Source organism: Vulpes lagopus, chromosome 5, assembly GCF_018345385.1.
Source record: "Vulpes lagopus strain Blue_001 chromosome 5, ASM1834538v1, whole genome shotgun sequence".
NCBI classification, from domain to species: domain Eukaryota; kingdom Metazoa; phylum Chordata; class Mammalia; order Carnivora; family Canidae; genus Vulpes; species Vulpes lagopus.
Window position 1 is genome coordinate 7,500,143 of NC_054828.1, and position 8,503 is coordinate 7,508,645.

At 49.0% G+C, this 8,503-nt stretch overlaps 1 protein-coding gene across 3 annotated transcripts in view; it reads right to left on the reverse strand.

The window, feature by feature from the left end:
* XRCC6 (X-ray repair cross complementing 6) overlaps window positions 1-6,904 on the reverse strand; it is a 55,649-nt gene extending 48,745 nt beyond the window's left edge. The window contains exon 1 of one of the 3 annotated variants that reach the window (XM_041755721.1): window positions 6,793-6,904. The gene's annotated coding sequence lies outside the window, so the exon portion shown is untranslated. Of the gene's footprint in view, window positions 1-2,631; window positions 2,836-4,565; window positions 4,585-6,792 lie in introns of those variants that run through there. The other 2 variants (XM_041755726.1, XM_041755725.1) reach the window with 2 other exon arrangements.
* Window positions 6,905-8,503: the final 1,599 nt, after the last annotated feature.

The following is an 8,503-nucleotide window of genomic DNA, read 5'->3' on the forward strand; positions in this document are numbered from 1 at the left end:
GGCAGGGGTTGTGGGACTGGTCCTGGTCTGAAGGGTTCCTGGGAGCTCAGAGTCCCCCGCAGAGATCTCTGCTCCAATTCCCTCCGCTGGAGGCAGCCCGGCAGGGTGGTGCCGCAGGGAGAGAGGCGGACACCAGGTGGCGCTGTGCACGCACGCGCGGCCAGACAACCACCAACCTTCACTTGTCTCCTACCCAAGGTCCCAGGAGCAGGGCTTGCTCCCCCCACCCACACCTCCACCCTTCCGTGGCCCCCCATAGCCACAGGGCAACAGTCCAGTTGCTCTCACACTTATCAAAGCCCTCCCTTTCTTATAAAAAAAGTTTTTTAAAGATTTTAGGTACTTGACAGAGCATAAGTAGGGAGAGGGGCAGTGGGAGAGGGAGAGGCAAGCTCCCCACTGAGTAGGGAGCCTGACTGGGGACTCATCCCAGGACCCCGGGATCATGACCCAAGCAGAAGGCAGACTTTCTGGGATCCCTGGGTGGCGCAGCGGTTTGGCGCCTGCCTTTGGCCCAGGGCGCGATCTTGGAGACCCGGGATCGAATCCCACGTCCAGCTCCTGGTGCATGGAGCCTGCTTCTCCCTCTGCCTATGTCTCTGCCCCTCTCTGTGTGTGTGTGTGACTATCATAAATAAAAATAAAAATAAAAAAAGAAGGCCGACGCTCAATGGACTGAGCCACCCAGGTGCCACTCCCTTATCCTCCCCCCCTTTTTTTTTGGAGAGAGAGACAGTGGGATGGAGGGAGAGGAAGAAGAAAATCTCAAGCAGGCTCCATGCCCAGCACAGAGCTCCAGGCACGCGGGGCTGGATCTCACAACCCTAAGATCATGACTTGAGCCAAATGAAGAGTCGATGTTTAACCAGCTGAGCCACCCAGGCACCCCTATCAAAGTCCTTCTTAAGCTTGTCCCTGGATGTCTCCAACCCTATACCCTGCTGCGAGTGAGGGCCCCTATCACTGCAAGCCATTTCTACCTCTAGCTCCTGTTACTGTTTGCTGGACGAGTCCTCAGAGCTGAAGGCCCTGCTCCAGCATTTCCTCTACAAGCCCTTCCTGACTTCTTCCCACACCACAGTACACCCTTCCTCCTGTGGGTGCTTCCTGGCACACTCCCACCAACTGGGGCACCATCCAGGGCAGGGCCTGGTTGTGATCACCTGAGTGCCCAGCATCCAACACAGGACCTGGCCCAGTGCCAGCATCTCCCGTGGAGCCAACATGGAAAGCATGTTGGGTGGGTCACAAGAAACCCTGGACTTGCATGCAGACCTACCTGAATTGAGCCTCTGACTCATAGAACCCTGATCAAAGCCTCCTCTTCTTTGGGCCTCAGCTCCTTTTTTTTTTTTTTTTTTTTTTTAAGATTTTATTTATTCATGAGAGATACAGAAAGAGGCAGAGACACAGGCAGAGGGAGAAGCAGACTCCCTGCAGGGAGCCGGATGTGGGACTCCATCCCACGACCCCGGGATCACTACCTACGCCAAAGGCAGATGCTCAACCACTGAGCCACCCAGGTGTCCCTGGGCCTCAGCTTCTGCATCTACAGAATGAAGACTAAGGATCAGGGATCCCTGGGTGGCGCAGCGGTTTGGCGCCTGCCTTTGGCCCAGGGCGCGATCCTGGAGACCCGGGATCGAATCCCACGTTGGGCTCCCAGTGCATGGAGCCTGCTTCTCCCTCTGCCTGTGTCTCTGCCTCTCTCTCTCTCTGTGACTATCATAAATAAATAAGACTTAGGATCAGACAATCTCTACAACCCCTCCTGGCTGGACTCCTCTCCCCACCTGTGGCTCCAGAGGTGAGGAGTGAATCACCCAAGTTCTCAGTCCTGGGGCTGGGCTCTGATCCACAGAGATCACTAACCCCTGGTGGTGGTGGGGGGGGGTGCCGGTCCTGCCCCCACCTCCAGGTGGGGCCCTGTCATCCCTGTCCCCACTGGCTTCTGTCCCAAGGGGGCCTGTGCCAACCCAGCAACAGTTCCCACTCCCTCCACAAACACCTCTGAGCATGCGTCCTTCCACCTGTTTGAATTCCATGGACTTGTTTATTGTGAAAACAATGTAAGCCCTGCAGACATTTTGAAGCCGGGGAGAAAAAAAAGCCAACATCCAGTCTCCCCAGCCTCCCACTGCCCCTGAACCCAGAGGGAATTAGAACCAGCAAACCAGCCCCGACTGTTCTTTGCAAAGCCTCTGTTAGCACATCTCCTCTCCTGCACCCCACATCTTCCTGACAGCCCGGGAGAGGCTGGCAGTGGGGACCCCATTTATAAATGAGGAACAGGCTAAGGGAGGGACCTACCCAAGGTCACCTCACTGGGAAGAGGCAGCCCCAGGAGCTGTTGGTTTGACTATATACACACTACAGCATGACTGCCCCTCAGACTGGGCCTGTCACCCTCAAAAAGTCACACTCCATGTAGGGAAAAAGAGAGTCAACACCCCACCAATATTCACTTAGCACATGTTGACAGTTGGCCTTCCACCAAGGGGGCAGGGAAAACCACGAGCTTTAGAGGAGCAGAAGTGAATGTGAAACCTGACCACTCCGCGGTCCTGGAAAGCCAACTTCATCTCTCTGGGGTCAGTACTGACGTCTAGAAATTCCTATAAGGGTACTCACCTCAAAGGGTTCTTGGTAAAAGTAAGTGAAACATCCAGGGCAGGAGCCACAGTGTCCAAACCAAATATGAAAGCCACTGACCTCCAAGCCTCAATCAAATGCCCAGCTCCAAAGAGTCAGAGCCTTCCTTCCTGAGCAGGATCCTTCCAGGAGATGGTCTCAGGCCCCCTGTCTTCAGGCCTGGCTTTGTTTGGTGCTCTTGAAATGCCCTCTGGCCAGTCTTTCAAGCCCCAGTACCCCCAGTTTTACTCCTCCCTCTCCCTGGGGGCTCCCAGGGCCCCATCAGAGCACAGTTGCCAGGGATGAGCCTCTCCCTTAAAGGGACACACTGGTGGCCACCAGGGCTCCTCCCTCAGGTCCTCCTGGGTCTGTGCCTTGGGCAGCTCACTCCCCCTCTATGGGTTTCAGTGGCTTTATGAATGAAATGGTTGAGGTAAGAAATCAGGAAGAGACTCTTGAAAGGTATTTATAAGGAAATGAGTTCACTACAGATCTAAGGCACAGGTGTGGGATCCCTGGGTGGCGCAGCGGTTTAGCGCCTGCCTTTGGCCCAGGGCGCGATCCTGGAGACCCGGAATCGAATCCCACGTCGGGCTCCCGGTGCATGGAGCCTGCTTCTCCCTCTGCCTATGTCTCTGCCTCTCTCTCTCTCTCTCTCTGTGACTATCATAAATAAAAATAAAAATAAATAAAAAAATAAGGCACAGGTGTGCTATTGCTGTGGACCCAGTCCACAGGAGACAAAAACCTGTCCTGCCTCTGTGAACCCCATCCTATGGCTTCTGGATCCCAGCAGCAGGGCTGGGGCCCGGGTATCTGGATTTAATCAGTTCCTAGGAATTCTTGGGCAATGAAACAGGTATTGGCCATGAGATATGAGAAATTAATCTACGCAATTCCAGCTCCCACCCACAGGCTCTACACTCCTGGGTCCTGGGAGGGTCTCAGGTCCTGCCTGCGCTCAGAGCCCCAGGGACCAGATCCAGATGGAGCAGAAGGAGGAGGAGCAGGAGAACAAGTTGGGTTTTCCTTCCCACAGAGATGATTCTGTTTGCTGTCTGTATCCAACAGAAAACAAAAGCTTCTTGAGGGCAAGGCCCTTGTTTTGTTCCTGGAACCCAGAACAGTGTGTAGCACAATGCATTTGTTTAATCAATGAACCAAACTCTGGTACAGGGCCTGGAAAAAAAAGATTTTTTTCTTTTGCCCAGCTTAACAATGGCTCCTCAGCAGGGCACAATTACTGATCCTTTTTTTTTTTTTTTTTTTTTAAGATTTATTTATTTGATGGGACACCTGGGTGGCTCAGTGATTGAGCGTCTGTCTTCAGCTCAGGGCGTGATCCTGGAGTCTAGAGATCCAGTCCCACGTTGGGCTCCCTGCATGGAGCCTGCTTCTCCCTCTGCCTGTGTCTCTGTCTGAATAAATAAAATCTTAAAAAAAAAAAAAAGATTTATTTGAGAGAGAGAGAGAATCTCAAGCAAGCTCCGTGCTGAGTGTGGTATCCAGCACAGGGCTCTATTTCACAGCTCTGAGATCATAACCTGAGCAGAAACCAAGAGTCAGATGCTCAATTGACTGCCACCTGGGCGCTCTAAATTTTATCTGATGTTTTGCTCATTGTGGATTTTTTTGCATTAATTTTGACTTTCAAAAATATTAAGTTAAAAAAAAATTAAAATGCCATTTATTTTGCTATTTATTTTTATTTACATTTTTAAAAAAGATTTTATTTATTCATGAGAGACACAGAGAGAGAGAGGCAGAGGGAAAAGCAGGCTCCATGCAGGAATCCTGACGTGGGACTCGATCCCAGGTCTCCAAGATCACACGTTGGGCTGAAGGTGGCACTAAACCGCTGAGCTACCCGGGCTGCCCTATTTTGCTATTTATTTTGGTGCTCTCCTGTTTTTTGCCTGTGGCAGATAACTCACCTTACCTACCCACTGGTCTCAGCCCAGTGCTTCATATAGTCTTGGGCACATCCCTTTTGTTTTTCTTCCCTGAGTGGAGACAGTAATGAAGGATAGTTGGAAGAAAGGCAAGCAGGGACAAGGGCCTCCACCCACGCATCCCACCCCTGCCCTAAGAGGAAACCATCCTTAAAAGGATTTTATACCCACTCTGGAAAGAGCCCTCTATCCTTTCTCACATGATAGATAAATGACAAAAACCTGTTTGGGTGACAGGTGCATGGAGGGTTAATCAGGTTAAAACAGCCTGCGAGAAGCCCATAAAAACCCCTAGACTGGGATCCCTGGGTGGCTCAGCAGTTAAGCACCTGGTTGAGCGCCTGCCTTCGGCCCAGGGCATAATCCTGGAGTCCTGGGATGAGTTCCACGTCGGGCTCCCTGCATGGAGCCAGCTTCTCCCTCTGCCTGTGTCTCTGCCTCTCTCTCTCTCTCTCTGTGTCTCTCATGAATAAATAAATAAAATCTTTAAAAATATATAATAAATAACTGCAGGCACCAAAGTAAAAGAAATCCTGCAATAATAGTACCCTCTAGAGCTACCTTGGGAATGAATGAAATTATGTGGCCAAGTGCTCAGAGTGGTGGCTAGCACATAGTCAGGGATCAGTAAATAATGATACTACTGATGTCGTTTTGGAATGTTGGTGAGGTCCAGAGCTGATGGTCAAGAAATAATTCTTTTTTTTCTTTTAAGATTTTATTTATTTATTCATGAGAGACACAGAGAGGCAGAGACATAGGCAGAGGGAGAAGCAGGCTCCCTCTGGGGAACCCGATTCAGGACTCGATCCCAGGACCCTGGGATCACAACCTGAGCCAAGGCAGGCAGACACTCAACCACTGAGCCACCCAGGTGTCCCAAGAAAGAATTCTTGAGACATTTTTGGTGTAAAAGGATGATTTTATAAAAAGGTAGTTTTATTACAGCACATGGACAGAATTTGTGGGCAGAAAGCTGCTGGACTGGGGGCATGAGGAATGGTTGATTATATACTTGGGAGTTGAGGATGAGGAAAAAGGAGGTGTCTAAAAAGACTTTCATCTGCTAAAAAGGACTCTCAGAATACTGGAGGCCTTGTTATTGTCAAGTTAAGGTTGGTTTTCTCCCTAGAAAAGCATTAAAATTAAGATAGTTGGAAGTTTCCCCGGAGGAATGTCACAGGATCCCACCTAGGAGGGAGGAGGTTGCAGGGTGTCAGCTGTGCTTTGTCCTTAGCTTGCCTGCTACTCCTTCATCACTACTGTCTCCTCACTACTATCACTACTACTATCTTATCACTACTATCTCATCACTAGCATGACTATGACACAATTATCTCAGGTGGGGATTAAATCCCCATTATATTGATGAAAAAACAAATCAGGAAAGGTGACCTGTCCAAGTCCTTATAGTTAGCAGGGACCAATCTGCAATTTTCCTAACTCTGCCTCCAGTGATCTTCCCAGAGCAGCACAGTTACCAAGACAAAACCAACCAACCAAACAAAAACCCAACTATCAAGAGCATTGTACACTGAAGTGCCACTCAGAGTGTGGAGGCCAAGAAAAATCAAGGCCACTCCACCTCAAGTTTAGCATTAGCACAAGTACAGCCATCTTAGGCCCCTGTGAATAAGAGCTGAATTTTATAGGAAAAACTGCAGAATGAATCCCATATCAGAAAGACAACAGAGCTCAGAATTGCCCTAGGCAGAGAATCCTATCAGAAAGACAACAGAGCCCACCCCCGTGGTAGAAAGTCCCATATTAGAATGAGAACAGAGCTCAATGCCCTTAAGCCCCATATCAGAATGTATAGACCAGCCTATAAAAAACCCAGCTGTAACCCACCTCGGGGTCCAAGTCCCTGCTCCGCTGTGTCGGGTATACTTGGACCCAAGCTTGAGCTTGCTAATAAACCCTCATGCGCTTGCATAGGTTCGGCTCCTTGGTGGTTTCTCGGATTTGCAGTCTTTGGGCACAACAAGAGGATATGGATAACGAAAACTGCCAGAGCTGATCACAGGCATCAGGGCAAGAATGGTGGGTGCAGCAAAAATGTCCGGCCAGGGTATCCCCTGGAAGCACAGAGGGAGGTAGGGGTGGGCTTGGCTCTGAAAGTATGGAAGGAAGCCAAAAAGGAGAGTCCCAATGAAGAGGAACCTGCAGTCAATGCATTTCCAAAAGAAGAAAAAACTTTGAAACTCACCATCATATCAGCACCCGCAGACAGCTACTTTTTGTTGCAAGCTTGCAAGCTCTTTCCACACAAAATATTCTACAACACAGGTTTTATGGCTTCACAGAACTTCACCTCATAAATGGATTATAGTTCATTTAACCAATTCCCCAAGGGGATCCCTGGGTGGCTCAACGGTTTAGCGCCTGCCTTCAGCCCAGGGCGTGATCCAAGAGAACTGGGATCGAGTCTGGGATGGAGTCCTGCGTCGGGATTCCTGCATGGAGCCTGCTTCTCCCTTTGCCTGTGTCTCTCATGAATAAATAAATAAAATCTTAAAAAAAAAAAAATTAACCAATCCCCAATTTTTCTCCTTATTTTCTGCAAGTTAAATTGCTGGCTCATTTTTAAGACTTTGATGAGGGGGGATCCCTGGGTAGCAGTTTAGCGCCTGCCTTTGGCCCAGGGTGTGATCCTGGAGTCCCGGGTCGAGTCCCACATCAGGCTCCCTGCATGGAGCCTGCTTCTCCCTCTGCCTGTGTCTCTGCCTCTCTCTCTCTCTCTCATGAATAAATAAATAAAATATATTTTTTTTAAAGAAAATTGTTAGAAAAAAGACTTTGATTAGGGAGAACAAGGCTAGCTGAGTACAAAGCACAAGCTGACACCCAGCAACCAGCCCCTCCCCCAGGTGACATTCCTTAGACACTCCTGGCCTGGCTGCCCTAAAGCTAAGGAAAAACAAATAGTTAACTTACAGAGATCACAATCCTGCAAGACATAAATCTCCCTCAGCTTACAAATGTTTAGTAATTTACAAGAACAAAGCATTTTTATCAATATCCTAGCTTCCAGAAGGAAATGTAGATACAATTAGATGCAGCCTATTGGCAGCTACTTGAAGTGGAGAGAGTGTAACATTTCTCCAGGAAGCTCCCAACTATCTTAATGTTAATGCATTGCAAGAAGGAAAAACAACCTTAACCTGACAAAGGCAAGGCCTCCAGTATCTTGTAGGTCCTCTTTAGCATATGAAAGTTCTTTTGAAAATTTCCCTTTTCCTTACCTCTCCCAACTCCCAAATATATAATCAGCCACTCCTCACAACCCCAGTGCAGCTCCTCCTGCCCACAGGTCCTGTCTCTGTGCTTTAATAAAACCACCATTTTGATCAAAGAAGTCTCAAGAATTCTTTCGTGGTCATGGGCTCCAGACCTCACCCCACCAATCCTCACCTGTATTCCAAAACTACATCATTTTGACGTGCCAATAGCTGTTTAATCAGTAACAATATCAAGCACATCTGTATAAATTCTCCTTTGGCGTAGGTCTGCGGAGCACCAGGTCCCATGTGGGCTCCATTATATTTATTATTTCTTTGCAGGTGCACAGCAACCTTACAAAGTAGGTGGTATTCTTCCCATTTTACAGATGGAGACACAAAGCCTCAGTGCAGTGACTTGGCCAAAGTCACATAGTAGCGGACAACCTAGGACTGACCATAAAGTCAATGCGATGGTTAAATGGTTGCGAAAAGAGGGATCCAGGAAGGTTTCTTTAAGGAGGCAGACCATGAGCTGGGCCTCATGCGGTGGACAGAATGACAGCGGGAGGAGTAAGGCCATCTGGCAAAGTCCAGAGCCTGAGCAAAGGCCATCAGATTACTTAAAGCTTAAAATTTGTAGGGCAAAGGGATTAGCAACGAGGGAATGAGTCATAGATGGCAGGCAGGGAGAATCGG